Below are 23946 nucleotides of genomic sequence, written 5' to 3' on the forward strand. Positions count from 1 at the left end.
GGTTTCCTTTCAATTAAGGAACTCAGGAAAGCTGAGATGGAGATCATCTGTTTCTGTCAAAGGAAGAGGTATCCAGATGAATTCAGCAGCTTGCTCAAAGGAGACAGTGTGAAAAGAACTAGCATCAAGAAGTGGGACATGGTGGTCGTAACCACGTGTTATCTAGGCTGCGGCAAAGATACTGGATTCCAGGAGCAAGTGTGGCCATAAGGAGAGTTCTGTCCAAGTGTATTGTCTGTCGGCGACTGCATACAACTCCAGGTCACCAGCAGATGGCAGATTTACCTCGGGACAGAGTTTCTCCAGATGAACCTCCATTCATCCATGTTGGAGTGGATTACTTTGGACCCTTTGAGGTTAAACGAGGAAGGAGTATGTTGAAGAAGTAAGGAATTCTCTTCACATGCTTAACAGTAAGAGCCATCCACATTGAAGTAGCATCCTCATTGGATACAGATGCTTTCATTAATGCTCTTCGACGCTTTATAGCACGACGTGGACAAGTACAGGAATTACGCTCCGATAATGGAACCAACTTTGTCGGAGCGGAGCGTGTACTGAGGGAGGCATTGGAAGGTTGGAATCTGGCTCAGATCAACAACGCCCTCCTTCAGAAAGGAATAAAGTGGATTTTCAATCCCCCTTCTGGATCACATCATGGCGGAGTATGGGAACGGATGATTAGATCTGTGAGGAAGGTCTTGAATTCCACCCTGAAGGTTCAGAACCTTGACGAAGAGGGTCTTCACACAGTTCTATGCGAAGTGGAAGCTATCATCAACAGCCGTCCCATTACTAGAGCATCCACTGATCCCAATGACTTGGAAGCACTAACTCCTATCATCTTTTGTTGCTTAAGACCAAGCCATCTTTGCCACCGGGACAGTTTCATAAGGAGGACATATACGCTCGTCGCAGATGGAGACAAGTTTAGTACATGTCAGACTTGTTTTGGAAACGATGGATCAGGGAATATTTGCCTCTGCTGTAGGAACGTCAGAAGTGGTCAAGTGTCAAGCGCAACTTTGTTCCTGGAGATATTGTGCTCATTGTTGATGACTTAGCACCTCGCAACTCTTGGCTTACAGGAAGGATTGTGCAAACCATCCCAGACAGAGGAGGACTTGTCCGCCTGGTCAGGGGCGCCGCCAGGGATTTTGGGCCCCATGACAGGACATAGTATGGGCCCCACTGATGCCGGCGTCCGAAGGGCCCCGCCCAAAAAATTTGGGCTGTTTGAAGCTGATTTAGAGGATAATATCGCATTTTAAATTATATTAGGATAACACTGTAGTGTTGTCATTATTCAGTCTTAACCATCAATATTTGCTCCTTTTCTCACTCTCATCCCTGTTGAATCATCATACTCTCTCTCTGCTCTGATACACAAGAGGGAACAAAGAAACACTATCAACTAATGACTAGAAAGAATATTGATACACATGTTGGGTCCAACAGGAGAGTGTTTAGCATGAGACTGTTATGATATCATTATTCAGTCTTAATATCATTATGTTCTCCTTTTCTCATTGGCTGTCATTTGTGGGCTGCTTTTCCTTTCATATAATGGTCATTATATGGACAAATAAAATTGTGTTGATCCTTCTTATTTTTTTATTATTATTATTACTATTATTATTATTATTATTATTAGTATTACAAATAAATCCCCACAGACCCACTGCAATTGTGCCAACTACCATGTCATTCAACACAATGCTGCTGTGTGTGTCTCACCTCCTTCATCAGTTAGGAACGACTTGCAAACAATTGTTTGCATTGATTAAATGTTCGCTAGACAGGAGGGAAATGTAAACACTCTGTGAAGTAAGCATATTTCACTAAGGTCTAACAGGGTAATTTCCAGTAGTTAAGAAAAGTTGAATAAATGTTCAGATGGCGCCGGACAGACTAGACCAGTGATACTCAACTGGCGGCCCGCGGGCGCCCCCTGTGTGGCCCGCGATGGAATTGCAAAAAAAAAAAAACGGCGCCCCTGCGCATGGTGCGGATCAAGACCAAGACCAGCTGTCTGGACAGGCCGATCACCAAGGTTTGCCTTCTACAGGAAGCAGAAGAGTCGTGAGGACATCTGTCTGAAGGACACCTTTGAACTTCATAGACATTGACTTTGACATTGACACATGGACATTGACCACATTTTTTCTGACTTGACTGACTAAGTGATTGTAATAAAGATCACTCCTTACTAGGGTGTGGAACTTTCCCATTTTTGTTTTTTGTCTAAGGAAGAAAGGACATTTTCAAAAAAGGACATTTTCAAAAGGGACATTTATAAAAAAAAAACGATTGCATTTTTTGAGCTTTTCTTGTCATCTCCTACATAATGTGTAATTATTGGATAATTAAGGGGCCGGAATGTAGAAGCTGTAAGTCTCCTGTGTTTTCTACACTCATTATTATTCACTGTCATGGTGGTGGGCGTGGTTACCATGGGCTGGGTGTGAGTGGTGGTGATAATGATTGTCTTCACCTGTTCACCTGTTTGTGCATTGTCAGAGAGAGAGGGGGTGAGCTTGGGACTGGATACTTTTCTTTGACCGCATTTATATACGCAAAATCAGACTTGGTACCTGTACCATATGTATTTTTCTGTGTGTTTTGAAGTAAATGATTCATGTTAAAACGCAGCTATTGGAGTGGAACTTAATTATTTTACTATGCGCGTCACAGTGTTTTCCTCTCATGTTTAGCCCCTCGCGGCTTTTTTGGACTGCCTACAGCCGCAATACCTATGTTGATGTTCTAAAACAAACAATTCCAAACAGTATACAACTATACATAAACTTCATAAGCACAAAAGCAAAGACAATATATTGTATTATGTGCAAGTGGCGAGACAAACAAGGGAAAGGGGAGACCACAAGTTTAAGTGCTTTAGGTGCCAAGTTGTAAAGTGACTGGTGTTAAATTTTATGTTCTAAAAGTGTGCTAATTTTATTGCACTTGAATTATAAAGTGCTGGAGTACATCACACAAAAATGGTAGATTGTAGATTACACAACTTTTGTTTTGACACATATTTTCTTCAGATGTGAGATGAAAGCAGTCATATCAAACCTTTCTTGGAGGTTCTCTGTCATGAAGAGAACTTGTAGGACACTGTTGAGGTAGCATGTGGTTCCCTGATTATACAGGCCGTAGTAACGTCTCTTTGACACGGTATCTTTGAATAAAGCAAAACACTGGGTGACACTAGACCTACTCCATGACCTATATCAGATACAGCAGCCACATTTAATAATCAGCAACAAAATAAATAACTGTCTTAAATAAAAATGAGAAAAGATACATTATGTTGAATGAAATAAGGGAAACTGTTGAAAAGAACCACAGCCATTCTTTTTATGAATGGGGTGAGACTATGGAACAGGTGCACTGTGGAATTAAAACAATGTCCAAACATAAAACAGTTTAAAAGTAGGTACAAAGACACAATCTTCACAAGTTATAGGGATGAGGGAGGTATCACTAGGTGTTATAAGGGTACTGGTTATTTTATTTTTATTTTTTGGGGGTTATTTTCTTGTTGCTTTTCCATGTGTGTGTGTGTGTGTGTGTGTGTGTGTGTGTGTGTGTGTAAATATGCATATATGAGTATTGTAGTCATATATTTAGATAAATATATGAATGTGTGTGTATATTAATATGTATATATGTATACATGTTATTGTATGATGTGTATATATTATATTTATATTTTCATATTATTATAAAATCTGAAACAGAATTACTAGTAAATATTACACAGTAGTGTATAGACAGGGTTAGACCAGGAAGCTTATTATTTATTATTTATGGAGAAGGGGTGGGAGTTAATAAGTTTTACTTCTTCTCACTCCTTTTCGAATATGTATCCTATATATTCTATTTTTCTTTGTTTCTGAAATGGCTTTTATTTTATTATTTTGCTTTCATATTCGAAATAAACACTTCAATCAATCAATCAATTCCACTAGAAAAGAGAGATTTTACTGTAGACCTTTTCTTTGTGCCGTTTTTTTCTTATCCATTTTTGTTTTACTAAGAAGCCTGTCAGCCTGGATTCGTCCAGGTCAACTACTGACCTACAGGTGCATATGGACATAGAAGCGCCTGCACTGCTTAAAAAATATTGTAAGAATGCTACAAGTGCTACAAAAAACTCACAATTTTGCAATAAAGTACATAAAAAAACAGGTTGCCATGGCTCTCAGGTATAATCCTGACCTCTGTGCATATGTAGCACATCAAGCACTTCCTCATACTCATGTACAGCAAGGGGGGGTCCGCTCAATATGCTGACAACCCGCAATGCCGATAGCCCGCTAATCTGATAACATATAAAAACGACTCCGTCCCTGTGTTGTCCGCGGTCCTGAATTAGTGGAGGTTGTCAGGATGATTCCATGATGACATTATTATAGAGAGATAGAGCGATAGAAGCAGTCATGTTTACCTGGAGGTGTTTCTGGTCGTGGCTCCTCCCCCTCCGCCTGCAGAGAGGGCAAGTCCTCTGCAACACACAACAACCCACAGGTCAGGACTAATTGAGACATTGCCTACTACGGTGTCTGTCTTTTTTATTGTGTAAAGGTAATAAAGACAGACTGCATTTCACATAAACAGCAATATGCAAAATAAACAAATGTAAAATTTCTCCTTGATGGAGAATTTTTGGTTTAATGACATAATACAGCTAATAACATGACACTCAACACTCAAGCCTCGCGCCACTTGGGGTCCATAGTGTTCCATTCCCGTTGCCACCCAGTGACGCGGTTTGTTTACCAAAATGCTGCTGCTAAACAGCTGTTGTAATCATTAATGATTGTGATAATAGCATAATAGCGCAAACGTTACACGCCGGGAAATCGCATCAAACTATGTAGAAATACTCTGAATGATCTGTAAATTACTCTTTGAATATTTATGATGTCACATTTCCAAATGCTGCTCATGCAGGCTGAAAGGCTTTAGTTTTGATCCTAAAAGGCTTGACAATCATGACATCATGGCGTGTGCTTTTTTACTCACAGATGGCAGGGATGGGCGGCGGGGGAAGGGGTGCCTATCCAACATCTAAAATACCTTAATTTCAATGAGCATTTTATGCATTTTTTTCTGTAGTTTTTTTCTGTTTTTGCTCATGGCCCCCTTCACACTCAGCAAACTCTACTTGCCTGACACAGCCGGTCTCCATTTCTCCAAACTGCATGTAGTACACTGACTGTATGTGGATTGCCACCATATGGTGGAAAGGTTTTCTTGCGTTCACTGGGGGTGAGGGGGCGCCGCTGTGTCCCGGCCTGGCCTTCTCTCCCACGGCTTATGTGGGCGGGGGCCGGGGCGGGGGGTATCGGTGCTCTTCATCACTGGTCGGGGGCTGCCGGTTGGTTTAGGATAGCTTAGGTAGGCGATAGATTAGCTACAGCCTAAGGCTGACCTGTTATAGTGCTCAGGCAAAGATCAGACTAGAGCAGAGTAGGATAGGCCAGATTAGGCTGTAGATTAGCTAGATCCCCTATGTCCCAGTTTAGCTCTGGTTAATGTTAGAGTAGTCAGTTTGTCTGATCTTCTCCCCCCCCCTCTCTTTCTCTTTCCCCCTTCCCCCGCTCCTTCCCTTCCTCCCCCTTCCTGTTCTCCCCTCTCCCACATTTCCCATTCCCCCCCACCTCCTCTCTTTCCATGCTCTTTCCTCCCCCACATCCCACCGCTCACCCCCCTCCCTTCTCCTGCTCTCTCCTCCTTCTCCCCTCCTCTGCTCCTTCTCCTTCTCTTCTTCTCCCCTATTTTTCCCGAATCCCTGCCATTTCCTGCTCTCCCCTCTCTCACATTCCCCCTGCTCTCCCTCCCCTGCACCCTCCCACCTCTCCTTCTCTGTTATTTGTTTTACTTTCAGACCACACACACACAAAGACCTATAGATAAGTAAACACAGCTCATCCAAGTTCCATAAGGTGAAAATAAACGGAGTAAATGAAGATATCTCTCTCCAGGGGCGGACTGGGAAAATAATTCAGGCCGGGCATTAGATACCAAGCAGGCCAGGTCGATACGGGCCGACGTGCATGCCGGCGTCCGAAGGGCGGCGTCGAAAAATTTGGGCCGTTTGAAGCCCAATTTGGGCCGTTTGAAGACCAATTTGGGCCGTTTGAAGCCAGATTTGGGCCGTTTGAAGCCCAATTTGGGTCGTTTGAAGCATGATTTGGGCCGTTTGAAGCCAGATTTGGGCCGTTTGAAGCCCAATTTGGGCCGTTTGAAGCCCAATTTGGCCCGAGTCCAATTTTACAATGAGATGCACCCACTTTAACCCTGAATAAAATAATAAAACCACTAGTAAACCAGTAGGCGGTGCCTGGCCTGCTGTTCAGTGAGTGGCCTGACTGCGGGCACCCTTTTTTTTTTTTTTTTTTTTTTTGCAGGACAGGCCAGGCCAGGCCACCGGGCATTTGCCCGACGTGCCCGATTATGCAGTCCGCGCCTGTCTCTCTCCAGTGCCTGATTCTCTTATGGGAATCTCCGCTCATAATCAGCCACCTCAACCAGCATATTTTAACTGAGGTCACCCCTCAAACAGTTACAACCAGTGTTGGGCAAGTTACTTTCAAAATGTAATATACTACATATTACTAGTTACTTTCATTTGAAAGTAATAAGTAATAAGTAATAATATTACTGAAATCCTATAAGTAATAAGTTATATTACTGAGTTACTGCTAAAAGTAATATTACATGTAATATGTTACTTTTGTAATGAGTTACCCCCAACACTGGTTGTGTTGCAGCTGGTTGAACGTTGATTGACTGTATAATCAATTTTGCAACCTGTAGGCCTACAGTAGCTAGGCTACACATTTCATAAAACTAATTAAATACATTGTTTCAGTATAGTTGACACATGAAGTGTATTTAGTAGATTGCTAGTAGGCTAAATTGCTTTTGTTTTATTGAGAAAATTAGCCTACAAAAAGTGTTACTGTCGATTCTTGCAGTCTCCCATACATTAACGTAAGCCTATGTTGTTTAAATTAAATAGTATATTTCCAGGGGCGGTTTTAGGATCACACCTTTGGGTGGGCTCAGCCCCCAATGAATATATATGGTGGATCGCAGACCCCCTAAAGGGGTCCGGGAGCATGCGCCCCCGGGAGAAGATTCTGTACATTTTAAAGTAAAAATTTATCAATCTGGTGCACTTTGAGATCAAAATGAAGAGACTAGATCTATGAAGAACTACACACATCACATTAATATCCTCTTTACTGTTCTGTGGCTTTATAATGATGAAAAAATAATTGTCTCCCTATATATTCTGCATAGTATTTCATATTTCATGCAATGCGGGCCATACCGTCTTCTGGGCGATTTTCAGGCTTGTCCGTTTTCCACATGCAGTTGAAGATTCCTCCCAATTTTTTTAGCAAGGAGCATAGTGGGCTACCTATAAAATCCCATAAGAAATGGAAAGGATTCATCTGAAGTCAGATTAGAAAAAGCCTAATGAGGAAAATTGTTGTCCTTGCCGCTGTCTGGCTCATGACACAATGAACTCAGCAACGTTTTGTATTGCCTTATCCACCTTATTTTTTAATGCCCATTATGCCCCGCTGTAAAATAATTATGGGTGCAAGGTCCAGTCTAGAACGTGACTGCACAAGTTTTACTTTCATTTCGTCACATTTTGCAATAATCAGATAATAATCATAATAATAATCAGATAGTTGAACGTGTCAAACCTTATCTTAAAGCAGATTGAAAATTGTGAATAATCGGAGGCATAATGCTATTCAGGCACACGCGAGGCACAGGTCAGGCGCAAGCCAGCCCTTTAACAGGCCCTATAACAGGGTTTGTCCACCCAATTTACTCACTATATTTTGTAAGCCGATTTGGAAGCCAATTTGGTCCCACTCAGAAACCATAAGACCTGCCGCTACCGAACTTGATAGGTACGTTCACAGTCACCTTTTACTATGGGCGGAAAAATTACACTTGTTGACCACTAGGTGGTGCTATAACAGCCCTCTTTACATTTTGGTCCATAACCTTTGAACCGTAGCATCTACAATCAAAACTCTTTTTTCCCTGGATAGTGGATACCTTGGGTCATTCCGCATCTGCTGATAGAGGCCCCGCCCATTGCATCTAACTAGATTTTCCGCCATTTTGAATTTTCTCCAAAAGCATTTTTTCACTATAATATTTCTCCTTACAATTTTGTCCAATCTTGACCAAACTACATCACACAGCATGTGTGGACTGTCCTACACAAAACTTATTTCTCATTTTTTTTGCAAGACCGTTACAAAACGATGCACCATTACAAAATGAACTTTTGTGGGTGTGGCCTAGTTCACAAAAATCGCCTTAACTCCAGAATGCATTGTCCATTGCGAATGAACCTTGGTACAGGTGTGCACGTATGTAGTCTGAGCTGATAAAAATAAAATTGTGTCATTTCGCCTATAGGGGGCGCTATAGCAACATTAAATACCTGTATCTCACAAACCATAAGAGCGACTGTTCCCAAATTGGGTACATAGGTTCATAGAGTACTCTTCTACTCTGGCCTAAAAAATTACACCGATTGACCTTACGGTGGCGCTATAGCTGCCGTCTTTACGTTTTGGTCTATAACTTTGGAACCATTAGCCTGGTAAACCAGCCTGTCACGTGAACTCACATTTCATTTGGTGCATGACATTCTGGCCCCAACTCTTCAACCCTTAGCAGAGGCGGGAGCATGGGCGGGCGTAGTTGCCTTGACAGACAACTCCTTCAGCCAATCAGCATCGGATCCAGTCAAACCCAAATCCACTCGGGAGAATGGCAAAAACATGTTTTCTGCCGAGAAACTCCACGGTTGCGGCGATACTCCTGTACTTGTTTAATTGTTGTTATTGAGTCTATTTCTGCAATAACTGCACTTTATGGCTGTTTAAACTAGACAAACGCTGACATTACTCCTCGAGACGATCAGGCAAGGAGGCGGCCATTATTGTTTTGTTAGTGCAGTGCTAGTAGCGTTCCTGATTAGCCAACTTGCACTGTCAATCACAGCGCAGTCGCTGATTGGCTCTTCCGCTCTTCCGCTTCTGCTAAACACCCTCCCAGGCTTAAGGGCCAGACCGTCACGCAGAACCAAATGAAAATGTGAGTTCACGTGATGGGCTGGTTTACCAGGCTATGGAACCATAACTTCTATGATCAACATTCTGCAAAAAAAAACACAAAGTGAACTTGCTTGATTCATACTGTGTGGCCGCTTAAAATCTGTTCGTGGGCCGCAATTTGCCCCCGGGCCGGACATCGGACTTGCCTGGCCTAGTGGGTGTTATTCAGGTTAAAATGATAGCAACTTACAAACAGAAACTAAAAGCTTTGTTGCAGGGCAAATCATTTGTTTATGGCTACTTATAAAAGAAAATAAGTCACACATTAATGAAGACAAGCCTAGGCTAATGACTAGTGCCACGTCAAACTAAGTGCGGTGTTTACTGAAAATCACATGACTTACTGGAAAGATGGACTGAGAATGAAACAGAAAATTACTTTATAGTGACATTTTAATAAATAATTTACTTTTTTGTAGTTATATTTCATGATAAGGCTATCTCACTCCCCATGAATTGGGGAACGCCTATAGCTCTAATCTCATTATGTTTCACAAAGTTTATGCACATTAATATTTAACTTCTGTTACAATGAATGAAATGATGAAATTATAAAAGGTGGAGAAGAAGCCTCTAACCCACATCACTTGTCACACAGGTGGCCTATCATTCCTAACACAAGGTCAAAAATAGGTCAAATCATAAAAATGATGATGATCAATTATGAATCCCTCGACCCAAAAAGCATGTATTTTGCAGCATTGTAGGCCAAACCATTGAAAAGTTAATTTTCCAACATAGCCGATGGTAGCAATTTTAGATTTGGGTATCTCAAAAAAGTTGCCCGCAGTCTCGCAAAAGGCACGGGAGATACATTTGTTTTTTAACCTTATAGATGACAAATCCACTGAGAAACCCTTTTTGTGTTTGCCAGTAGGTGGTGATATGCAGAATAGTATGACATTCAGCACTGCACTCCATGAGGTCCCCCTAAGCGCACTCCCCAAGTTTGAAGTCAATCGGACAAACTCTCGAGATAAACAGCTTTTTGTGTTTGCCAGTAGGTGGCGCTATGCTGAGTCTTTGTGTGTGGGGGTGGGGGGGGGGTGTCTAATTGTGTGTGTGTGTGTGGGGGGGGGTACAATCTACTCCCAAATAGTCTCAACACTGCACGTTTCCATCAGCATTCAAGTCAGTTTTACTAGGGGCTACTGGGATCCTCTGGGACAGTGTGGATCCTCATCCTGGAGGAGTGGTATTTCTTATAAGATGCTGTGACAGCAGCCAGTAGACACACAGCAGCAGTGATGCCAAACACTGTGGCTACAGTCGGCTCTGTGAGGGGTTTGGAGACGTCAGCGGGTGGGACAGGAGACCTGGTCACAGCAGGGGTCGAAGTTCTCATCTGATGGGACTCACTGGGGGAATAAAAAGAGAAGTGTGCAATATTATTTTAAAGCCTGTGCTTATTTCATTTAGTAATTCACTCTATGTAGCATAATACAGCATCAGACTAAAGATGATGTTTTATGAAGAGGGACTTGCCTGTCAGAGGTGAACAGCCAGTGAACTGCAGTAGAGACAGGAAACAGGTTGAGGTTGGTGGACGGAAGAGAGATGTCAGAGTTCAGACGAAACCTCCTGTCAGGGCAGAAAACGTACCCCTGGTATCCCTGAACATGGGTATTAAAAAAACAAAAAGACGAGATAGATGCACATATGGTTACATGAATTATTTATTTTTAAACATCAATATATCATTGTCAAATGAGCTGTGACACTTTATGATTACAGTAAACAAATAGTAAAAGGTGGAGAAGATGAGTTGCTTCTATCCCACACCACTTGTCACAACTTATCAGGGGGTCTATAATTCCAAATGCACCCCTGATTTCATGTTCCTCTCTGAGGTCAAAGGCCTATAGGGCAGGAGTGTCTAAACCTTTTTGAATGGGGCCAGATTAGATCATGTGAAAATACTGGGGGCCAGCTGCTTCTCGCATCATATGGGATATTAAAGGAAAATCACATCAAATACAATTATACTCTAAGGATTTTGTTCACCATCTGAAAACATTAGTTCCGGCTGCATAATTCCTACTTGGTGTTTGTCTACAAACTGATAGTGCTGTCATTGTTAAATGAACAGCAAAAAAACACAAAGTGAACTTGCTTGATTCATACTGTGTGGAGACTGGAGACAGAGCCACATATAGTATATTTTGAGAGACAAGCCGAGGGCCTCTTAAAATCGGTTTGTGGGCCGCAATTTGCCCCCAGGCCGGACTTCGGACTTGCCTGGCCTAGTGGGTGTTATTCAGATTAAAATGATAGCAACTTACAAACAGAAACTAAAAGCTTTGTTGCAGCCGCAAATCATTTGTTTATGGCTACTTATAAAATAAAATAAGTCACACATTAATGAAGACAAGCCTAGGCTAATGACTAGTGCCACGTCAAACTAAGTGCGTTGTTTACTGAAAATCACATGACTCACTGGAAAGATGGACTGAGAATGAAACCAAAAATTACTTTATAGTGCCATTTTAATTAATAATTGATTTTTCTGCAGTTATATTTCTCTGATAAGGCTATCTATCTGGAGATCTCCTCCTCCACGTCGAGGGCTGTTCCATCAAACCATCTCCTGAAGTTCGCAACCTGGGCGTCATCATTGACTCCACCCTTTCCTTCCAGTCCCATATCAAATCCATCACCAAGTACGCCTTCTACCACCTCAAAAACATCTCCCGTCTCCGTCCCTCACTCTCAGACTCCGTGGCAGAAACCCTCATTCATGTATTCATCACCTCCCGGCTCGACTACTGTAATGGAGTCCTGTCCGGGGTTCCAAGCAAAGCCCTGGACAGGCTCCAGTACGTGCAGAACTCAGCTGCCAGGGTTCTCACTCACACCAAGCCCTGGCAGCACATCACTCCCACCCTCATCCACCTCCACTGGCTCCCGGTCAAGTTCCGCATCCTGTACAAACTCCTCCTTCTCACCTATACAAATCCCTTCACACACTTGCCCCCCAATACCTGTCCGACCTCCTTCACCAACACACTCCATCCTGGAACCTGCGGTCTTCAGACGCACGACTGTTGTCCATCCCCCATACCAGACTCAAAACCTTTGGGGACAGAGCCTTCAGCGTGGCTGCCCCCACCCTCTGGAAAGCTCTCCCTGCTTAAATCCGTAATGCCCCGACCCTGAACAGTTTCAAAACACACCTCAAGACACACCTCTTTTCCATGGCCTTTCCACATTAGTTAGTTCAGTTTAGTCCAACCATCCCTGTTGTTTTTTTTGTTTGTTTGTTTGTTTTCCTCCCCCTCTCTCCCCTATCTGTATCCCACTCTTGTGAAGCGATCTTGGGTTTTATGAAAGGCGCTATATAAATTAAAGTTATTATTATTATTATTATTATTATTATTATTATTATTATTATTATTATTATTATTATTATTATTATTATTATTATTATTATCTCGCTGCCCAGTAAAATGGGGAATGCCTAGGCTCTAATCTCATTATGTTTCACAAAGGTTATGCACATTAAGATTTAACTTTTTAACTGTTACAATGAATGAAATGATGAAATTATAAAAGGTGGAGAAGAAGCCTCTAACCCACATCACTTGTCACATGGTAACCCTTTATTTTACAGGTACCCTAGTTACATATGAACTATTTGTAATTACACATGAACACCAAATGTAATTACACAGTAATTACCAATAGTTTTAAATTACGTTCATATGTAGTTACATTGTAACAGACCTGTAAAATGGAGTGAGTCTGTTCAACTGTAGTTCATATGTAGTTACATTGTAACAGACCTGTAAAATGGAGTGAGTCTGTTCAACTGTAGTTCATATGTAGTTACATTGTAACAGACCTGTAAAATGGAGTGAGTCTGTTCAACTGTAGTTCATATGTAGTTACATTGTAACAGACCTGTAAAGTGGAGTGAGACCATTCAACTGTAGTTCATATGTAGTTACATGGTACCGGACCTGTAAAGTGGAGTGAGACTGTTCAACTGTAGTTCATATGTAGTTACATGGTACCGAACCTGTAAAGTAGAGTGAGTCTGTTCAACTGTAGTTCATATGTAGTTACATGGTACCGGACCTGTAAAGTGGAGTGAGTCTTTTCAACTGTAGTTCATATGTAGTTACATGGTACCGGACCTGTAAAGAAGCTCCCGGCTGGGACAGAGATTGCTAAAACCCACTAATAAAAGTATTGTAGATATAGAGGTAACAGTGAAACTATAATCAAAATAGCCATTCTTCTACATTCTAATTGTTAGCTTATTGTAAATGAGTCATTTCCCCATCAATTTCCCAATTTCTCAATTTGTTGGGGACCCAGTCGAAGCCCCTCAAAGACCCCTTTGGTCACCAGGCCCCCGGATCATCTCTCCCCAAAGTCTATACCCCCCCCCCCCCAAGTCTATAAATCCCAGGAACCAAACCAAAGCGAAGAAAGAAAAAAAACAAAAGTTCTGTCATATGCCCATTCGTTCAAGCTACAGTAGATTATCAGGCCGCTACATGGCCTTCAAATCTAGTTTGCTGGGACTTTGGTTTGTGGGCCGCAATTTGCCCGCAGGCCGGACTTCGGACTTGCCTGGCCTAGTGGGTGTTATTCAGGTTAAAACAACTTACAAACAGAAACTAAAAGCTTTGTTGCAGGGCAAATCATTTGTTTATGGCTACTTATAAAAGAAAATAAGTCACACATTAATAAGACAAGCCTAGGTTAATGACTAGGGCCACGTCAAACTAAGTGCAGTGTTTACTGAAAATCACATGACTTACTGGAAAGATGGACTGAGAATGAAACCAAAAAATACTTTATAGTGACATTTTAATTAATAATTGATTTTTTTGTAGTTACATTTCACTGATAAGTTAACGCTATCGCGCTCCCCAGTAAAATGGGGAAAGCCTAGGCTCTAATGTCATTGTTTTTCATAAAGGTTATGCACGTTAACTTCTGAACTGTTACAATGAATGAAATGATGAAATTATAAAAGGTGAGGAAGATTAGTAGCCTCTATCCCACACCACTTGTAACTGTAGCAGCTGTAGCTCAGGAGGTAGAGCGGGTCATCAACTAATTGCTTTGGATAAAAGAGGTCGGTGGTTCGATTCCCGGCTCCTCCAGTCTGCATGTTCAAGTGTCCTTGGGCAAGATACTGAACCCCAAATTGCTCCCCCCTGCGTGGTAGCCTGCCGCCATCGGTGTATGAATGGGTGAATGTACCAACTGACTGTATAGCGCTTTGGATAAAGGCGCTATATAAATGCAGGCCATTTACCATTTGTCACACCTTATCAGGTCAATCAATTAAGAAGACTCGAAAGGCTTGACTTTCAAAGATAAATATTGTTTTGTTACAAGCTTGTAACAGGCATAATTGTGACAGTCTTCAACAGGAAGACAGAGTCTCAAAAAGCCCCGAGCACAAAGGGCTTAACCACGTTTATAGTACACATGTTATCTACAAAGAAAACCACCCACGCCTGCTGTTGTCTTGAAACACAGTTCACCACCAGGCGACTGCAAATGTTCCAAACCCACAACAGGGCTGACACCGGCCAGGCTCTCATCTTGGTAAAGCTTAACTGTCAAAGTGCACGTTTCACATCATTATGTCAATTGCCGTAACACCTTAACCACAGTCTGATACAAATAGTAGACAGGGCAGATTTAAGACTTCTTACATATATGATTATATTAAAATGCCAACATAGTATATAAAATGTTATCACAATATAACATAATGTGTGAAAATGCCATTACACTCATCCCCTTGTTCATAAACTGAACACATAAATGAGGAGCATTTTCCAAGAGTTACACATTTTCTTCAGACGATTTCAAGAAAAAGGTTACCACATAATGATAAAACAAGTCAAATAAATCAAGAGGAAGAATTTATTCCAGCATGTTTGATACATCAAAACCCCAAATCAATCAAGGAAAAATGCATTTAACTATTGTTTATGAATAAATCAAACCTAAAATCAATCAAAGGAAGCATGCATTTCACTATACAATATTGCAGATGCACATTTCTGCATCTGACCCTAGCAAGCATAATGTTTCAAGATATTGCAGAATATGGACATTTCCTGTGATCTTTATTAGGGACACAATAAACAAGAACAACCAGAAACATTTTGGTCATTTCATCAGTTTCGGCCCACATCAAAACTTCATAAGTCAACTGTCACAATTGTCTGAAGCATTTGCCCGATTTCCCCCCACCAATCTCTGTCAGGGGGCTTTATAGGCAGGGTTGGGGGTAACTCATTACAAAAGTAACACGTTAGAGGGCAATACACCAGCTTCAGCAGCACTCAGTAATATAACTTATAATATCAATAATATCAATAGGATTTCGGTGATATTATACCAGTTACTTTGTCAAGTAACACAAGTTAAGTTACTTTCTTCTTAATCTTTTATTTTATTTTTTTTATTTTATCAAAGCACATAATAATAAAGATACAATAATTTCCTAATCAAATTGTGTGTTTTATGCAAATGACCACTATACAAGTATGACAGTAACAAAGGAAAGTGTTGACTTCAAAACGGTTGAAATTCTTCTTTAGGATGGTTCCGGGGCGGCGATGTCATTCTGCTACTGCTGCTGTTATTTTGGTGAAAGTAAGGCAACATAGTTGAACAACTAACGAGTTACTCTATTAGTCTCTCACACAGACTAATATTGTCAAATAACTTATTACTTTCAGATGGAAGTACTAGTGGGGCGGCTTTAGCTCAGGAGGTAGAGCGGGTCGGCCAACGACGCAAGGGTTGGCGGCTCGATCCCCGCTCCCTCCCAGCTGCTGTCGTTGTGTCCTTGGGCAAGACACTTAACCCTCCTTGCTCCCATCGGTGTATGAATGGGTGAATGTAGACTACCTACTGATTGTAAAGCGCTTTGGATAAAAGCGCTATATAAATGCAGGCCATAGTGATAGTATATTACATTTTGAAAGTAACTTGCCCGACACTGTTTACAAGCAGAATGGGTTTGGTACAGTTATGTTCAGACCAAGTCAAGCTAATCAACCTAATTTTAGACAGAGAAGAATTGCACAGTTATCGTCAATTGGAATGCAGTTACAGACAGTAGATTTATATGGAGTATGACAGCTGAGATATGCCTTTGTGAATCTGTGACCTTAAAATGTAGCCTACCTGTAGGTTTAAAAGAAACGGGAACATTCTGAGGTGTTGTTATTTAGGTTATTATGCATTAATTTTCTTTGTCTGGTCTACTTGAGACTTGAAAACTAAAATGAGTTTGACACCCCTGCCCTAGCCTGTCTGTGCCATTTGTTTGACACATTGTAAATATGTATTTATTTAAATGTGATAATAAAGGCTTCTGGTTTAGGTACCTTGAAAAGTGCTTGAATTTTGCTCTTAAAAAGCTGTACAAACCCTGCTTACAACAGTATTTGGGCATTTTTATGTTATATCCACAGACCTTATTTTATGCATTTCAGTGAAATCCCTATTCTAAAACCCCATTCATTTTCTCCCTGATGAACCCGGAAGTATATTTCCGGACTCATTCCTGCAGTGTTCTATTTAAGTCCGCTACTGAGCAGGTGTAAGCCCCGTTCTATTTGCTATAGGTCATACATAATAGGTTATACATAATGGACGCCCCCCCCTTCCCCCCTGCAGCCCCCATTCCTATTAATTTCCAGAAGTTGGCAACCCTAGACGCCCCACTGTCCTCTCTGTTAAAGTGTACTGCAAGTCTGCTAATAATATTTCTTATTCAATTGTTATATGATGAGCAGTGAATGTTTGATAAGATGTTCATTCAACTCATACATTTACATAATAAGTTATGAACTCTTGATATTAAATATGAAACTGAGCAGTTGTGAGTTCAAAGTGACAAACACATCTAGGCTACTGTATATGATCCCCCCACCAGTGTATGAATACCTCTCAGAAATAAAATGCTATTTGCTAGAAATTAAATAATGTGTTATGAGCTGCTTACTGACTGCATTTCAAACGTTTCATGCCAAGTACATACATGTTTATTGGATGCTCTTGCCATAATCCTTTGTTTAATAACATCACTCTGTCGAATGAAGAACAAGGAAGAAGGATTGACTAAGAACATTAAAGTTTTATTGTTCTCAAAACAACAGTTAGATAACTGTTCTATAAAGCAGCACAAGTCATAGTAAACTGAGCAGGCCTAGGTTCTTAGTATAATGGTGGGTTTGTTCTTCAGTCCTTTAGTCATATCAGCTCAGATACCCCCAACCAGCTTCAGAGTAGCATGAATTATGGACAAATGTTGGATAGGATAGGATGACAAAAAGGACAATTCCTCCAGCGGTACGCCTGCATGCGTTAGGATCACTTCACCTGTGTAAGAAGTAGAAATAGAGGCATAACAGTTTCAGCCAGGTCAAGGACACAAAACATAGCCCACATCAGTGTCCAACATTTTTACACTTTCCCCCCACCCACTGTAACAATAAACCTGCAATTAGATTTTGTACACACCTCAAAATAAACAAACAAACATACATGCATACAAATAAGTAAATAAATTATAAAAGTCATAACCTCATATTCCATACTTCATAACTATAAGTTATGAATATGTACTGTGTTGTACATATGCCTTTAAGTAGGCTAACAAATGTAATAATGTATTATTATTATTATTATTATTACTAGTAGTAGTAGTAGTATTGTTGGTGTTATTATTATTATTATTATATTAATGAGAAAGAGGCAACACTAGGTTGGCTGAAAGCCTGCTGTAACCAACACATAAGGTCTCAAGTCAGTATTACAGAGCTATCTTTGGGAAATATGTCCTCCTGAGGAGCATGCCCCCAGACTCCAATAGTCAAATGTAGAACATTTGTTCAAAAGTAATCCAAAAGTAACACAAAGCTATCTGTTACATTACTTTTATATTGTAATACTTTGGATTACGTTACTGATTACAATTTTACCAGGTAATTAGTGATTGTATCGGATTACATTTTTAAGTAACCCTTGCCCAGCTATGTTGGCCTGCATTTAGCCCAATGTTAAAGGACTAAAACTGACTTTTTGGTAAACTGACATGTTGGTCAATTTTGTACTTATATGTTAGGAGTATATACTTTTAGTACTTCAGAGCTGGTGTTGGGTTCTTTTTCTGCCAAACATCTCATATACTATAAAGTCTCAGTTTCCCTAAGTCTAAGGCCATGTCCACACGGAGACGAGTTTAGGTGTATCCGCTAAAGTTTTTTGTCATATAGACGTTTCGTCCAGATGGAACCGCGTTCTGGGACTATACGTTCTGGGAGTATACGCTAATTTTTCAAAACGGGTCCCAGAGTGATTAAATCTGAAGACGCCACCCTTGCATTTCCGTGTTTACAACCCATACGCATCTTTCCTGAAACGATGACGCCATAGCCCCACCTCTCTCCACCAGCAACAATAACAATCATGGCAGTAGCGTTCGTGCTACAGCAGTGGGGATCTTGCAGCAAAATATAATGCTCCTCTATTACCACCGTCAGCAACAAGTGGAGGACACGGAGAACAGCGTGTAGCCTACAACATCCTCAGGGCTCCACACAGCTGACTCTTCCCATGCACCCCTCCCCTCCCTTCATCGGATATTTCCCAGAAGGCTTAGCGGCGGCTACATTTTTACAATAACACAAACAAAATCAAGCTTAACGTGTTAGATAGAAATTATATTTATTTTTAATACAACATGCAATTCTGGAATATTTTAATATTGGACAAAATGAAATGAAATGAAATGTAAACCCTGAGTGTAACCGACATAACTCGGCTTGCCCTATATATAGCCCTCGTGAATAGGGAAGTGAGAGGTTTGAGGAACACGCGGTTGCACTGTGATGTCTGTGATATCCGCTCATGTCCACTCCAACAACTTTAGCTTACTTGATGCGACTTTTTCCAATAAAAACACATTTATGCCATGAGTTTATATAATGTATATTTATGTTGCATCATTTAGCCTGTGCTGTGATGTGCAGGAGCGGCCAATACGCTGGGATGTGTTTGCAACATGTCTAAAGATCATGGAAGTGGATGATATCAGGAATGTCACCGATAGTTAACGTTCTATATTGTAGGCTACAGGGAGACCATCATCCCTGCTGAACAGCTCTGCATTTGCCTGTATAGGTTTAATCATTTTATTCATCGACATGGCAAACCTCCCCGCAAAGCCAAGGGTTTAAGCTGCTGCTACAGTGAGATACACATTATAGACTGTGCGCCCCTAGAGGTTGTATGCCATTATTGACGAGATTGTCTTTCTCTGTTATTCTACAGCGGTTTCAGTGGTTTCATGTGGATACACACATTTCTTGAAACGTTTCCATGTTTATCGCAAACTTTTCTGAAACGAAAAAAAAAGAAAGATAGCTTCCGTCTCCGTGTGGACATGGCCTAAGTCGATGTAGCCCTTTAACCAATCATTTAAGAAACAAATCCGAGCTGTTAGGGAGGGTATGGTATAGGTATTTGTTTTTCCTCTTCTTTTCCAGTGAACCTGTTTTCCTACGACCGTATACACATATCTTCACCTTTTTTTTTTTCCTTGTATCTTGTCTTTCCAGTCCTATAACAGGCAGTGAAATTGAAATACTGATGTGCTGTATCATCTATGCCCTGAAAACTTCAATAAACAGAAATGTGGAAAAAAAAGAAAAAGAAACAAATCCGATTTTCATCCCAGTATATGAACAACGTGACGCTGCTGAGTATCTTGAGAAGATTCTAAGTCTGACCAATCCTGATGTATCAAAGGTATAGTAAGCATTGAATATTAACATCTAATCTAACAAGCTTTACCATTACATAGTTAAGTGAAACATTATGTCACATTTGTTTATCAATCTCTGTACTTTTGTGCCTTGAGATCTTCCATGGAGAGTTAATACACAGAAACACGTGCTGTGGATGTGGGGAACACACTGATGCTCCTGGTCCATTTTGGAGTCTCCCTCTTGCATTGATGGATGAGGACTACAGTGTGGTAAGGGCAATTCTCTGGCAACTTACTGTGTCATACAGTCATAGTACAGAAAAGAAAAGTCCGCACACAGTATAATGCTATCCCATGCTTTAATTACCCCCTCCAACAAACAAACAACGTTTGGGCTTCGTCAGGTTTACAGGATGTTACTCCACCCAGCCTTTATATATGGATGCATATGGACACAGCTCATTAAAAAATGAAGAAATTAACATGTTTTGGGACTGAACTTTGCCTTCATTTATACAGGGGGAGTCTCGCGAGCAATGCTCTCTTTTTCAGGAGCACCCTGTTCACATTCACTCACACATTCACACCTAGCAGCTGACCTACAACCACATTCTGATCTGATGCTTGCCACTGAGCCACTCCACTGGAGTAGCTGGGGTTAAGGGTCTTGCTCAAGGGCACCTCAGTGGTGGCAATGAGGGAGGGGCAAGTGCTTCTTTTTCACTTGCTCCACCCGGATTTATCCTGCGGTTTAGTCCAAAATTCAAATTTGATTCAAACTATGAATGTGAACTAGATTATTTTAAGCTGAGTGAACTTTGAGCTAGCTCTTATCTGAACTTGCACAACACAGAGTGGCAGCAGTCTGGGTCCGGCTTAAGCTGGTCTGTCTTGTTTGTAGTAGTAGTAAATTGTTCAGCATTAATTTGCAGCCTTGTAAATACTGTGTAAATGTTTTATGTTTTATATTTTGTGTAACCTAACAGCTGTATTCTATAGTCTGTATTCTGTACCCTGTTTTTATATTTGCCTTATAACATCTAGGGACAAACATTGCAAACTAGCTTAGGCTATAAATGTCAGGATATATAACAAAGACTGTTTCCTGTGAATGCTCTATGTTTATGTATCTGTCCCTATAGAAATAAACTTTTCAATCAATCAACAAGCTCACCGCTTGGCACTGGGAAGGGGTGAAAAGTTATGTTTCAAACAGTCCCTTGCAAATAGAATTCCAGTGAAACTGCCTATAGCAGCATTTAAAGTTCATTTCAGAGATAGTGATACTGCATGGTGCGTTTTTTCAGGTGGATGGTATTAAGGAGATTTTCAGGCGTTCGGAGCTCTCTGGAGACAACCAGCTGTACTGTGACAGGTGTGACGACAAAAAAGATGCTACTATTGTAAGTTATGAGGAAACATGTCTCTAATTTCTTCACATAAAGAGACTATGATTCTGAAATGATAGTTTTAGGAGTTATGCTACTTGTTTATTACATAATGGCAGTAGTTGTATGAGTTCACAGAAATTATAATAATTATTACAATTGATGTGTTGATGTGATTGAAGGCAAGAAATAACATGTTCTTATGGCCTGGGCCAGTTCAATCAGCAGAGAATACACTCACTTCTGTCCTTCTATTTTAATTGTCATTGTGTCTTTCAAAAAGCACTGTATGATAAAAGACCATCCAGGGGTTTTGACGCTGCTGATGAAGAGATTTGAGTTTGACTATGATTACATGAAATACGTCAAGATCAACCACTTTGTTAAATTTCCTAACACCATAAACATACCTGAGGTAAATATTAATTTACTTTCTCCTCACACATTTATTTTTGAATTCCTGTAATATCTTGTCACCTTTTCCCTTGATATGACTTGATATGACTATATTATATGATATCGGTGATCAGAGTCAGACATATGATCTGTATGCGGTGGTGCACCATTTTGGGGATCTGAGAGGTGGACATTACAATGCTACAATCAAGTCCCAGGATGAAGGCAGATGGTATAAATTTGATGACACTCATGTTGAACCGGTAAGACGGATCACCTCCACTCCATTGTGGTAGAACATTGTTCCAAAAGCATCAGTAGTTGCATTCTCATGCTGTTATGATGTGAATTTGTCACGCAAATATTTCACGTTATTCTTTTCTTCAACAGCTGGAACGACAGGCAGACATGGATGAAATGTATGTGTCTGTTTATCTCCTTCCTTCTCACTGTGCATTTTGCTGAATATGAAAAATGACTTGACTTCCATTCCACATGTTTCTTCCACTAGATCCAGCAGTGCTTATCTTCTTTTTTACCAGAAAAGTAAGTTGACAGACACCTTCCATGTTTATTGATGTGCAGTCATCACTCCCCTTACAGAGAAAACACACGAGGTTCACATGTGGAGCACATGTGTCCACGTCCACATGTTTCTGTTTCTGTTTCTGGAAAAAAAAATCATTTTTGGAACACGTGAAACCCATGGGAAGCGTGTGGTTTTGGAACATTTTCATTGGTGGAAAATATGTTTCACATGTGATAACATGTTTTGCCACATGTTGTATAGCAACATGTTTTCCACATGTGGAGCACATGAGGAAAACAACATTTACATGGGTTTCACATGTAATCACATAGAGGCCATTTACACCTGGCGTTAACATGTGGTTTCTGCCATCAGATTGCATTTTATCACCTCAGCCTGATTCCATTTACACCTGGCGTTAACATGCATTTTCTGCAATCTGATTGCAATCAGATTGCAGAAATGGTTGTCCTCAATCCGCATAAAGTTGGTGTATCCAGATTGAGAGGACACATTGCATTTACACTTGTGTTCAATGTGCACACAATGCATCCCTGACCACCTCCGGAGGTGGTTTGGCCGATCAGATTGCAATCCTTCTTCAATGCGTTTTGGGGTTGTTTACAACCTGGCATTTCAAGTGATAAAACACGATCGGATTGCAATCTGATCACAGAAAATGCATGTTAGCGCCAGGTGTAAATGGCCTCAGAGGTTACACATATTTCACATGTGAAAAAGTTCCAAAACAAATGCTTCCCATGGGTAAATCACATGTTTCACATGTGATCACATGAAATTTAACATGTGATTACATGTGATCACATGTGATTTTGCACGTGATCCCATGTGATTTTGCACATGTGAAGTTCATGTGGTTTCTCTGTAAGGGTCAATTGTGACACATGGTTTGATACTTTGCCTCAATTTACTTTGTGGCTGTTTTGCTTCAACTTTTCAGAGCATCATCCAGAAAACTCTCCCCAAGAAATCCACCGAAAACCTTCCCCCACAGACCATCAATTTGATACCAGTCATGAGCAGTGTGATCCTGTAAAGGAAAGAGGGAGAGCGGAGGGTGAGAAGGCAGCAGAGTTTGTAGCTGTAGAGCCCGTTTTCTCTGAAACACATGAAGGTGATGCAGAAGAGACAGAGGGCAGAGGGGTGGACAGTGTCAGACATAGAGGAGTGGAGAGTATTGTACAAAGGGAAGGAAAGCTAAATAAAAGCTCATTTTAGTCCTAAGTGCTGAGAATTTGTGAAATTTAGTCCTACTCTCACACTTAAGAATAAAAGCTTTTTATCAACCTTCTTAAGACTAGGAAACACTCCTACTCCCCCAGCTATTTAGGAGTCCTCAGGAGGTGTCCTAAGTGGTTAGGAGTTGCCAGCAGGGCAATGTTGACCAGTGGTGTAGTCTACCTTTTTTCAGAGGGTATAGGGGAGAGTGGGGTGAGTTGTGCCACTTTTTACTTGAGGTGTCTTTAAAGTGAGGGCATGACAGTAATGCCTCCAACTACAATATGTAAATATATTTCAGGATGTTGTGCACCACTGGGAACACTCCCTTTGGATCTTAAATAAACTGTTAAAAAAATATGGCTATTCTTAAAAAAGTGGTCTCTTGGCACAACTTGCCCCCGGTGCGGGGTAAGTTGTGCCTTTGGAGAGAATACGTTGGGGTAAATTGTGCCATTGATT

The sequence above is a fragment of the Poromitra crassiceps genome (genome assembly GCF_964638095.1).
Source record: "Poromitra crassiceps genome assembly, chromosome: 7".
Lineage (NCBI taxonomy): Eukaryota > Metazoa > Chordata > Actinopteri > Beryciformes > Melamphaidae > Poromitra > Poromitra crassiceps.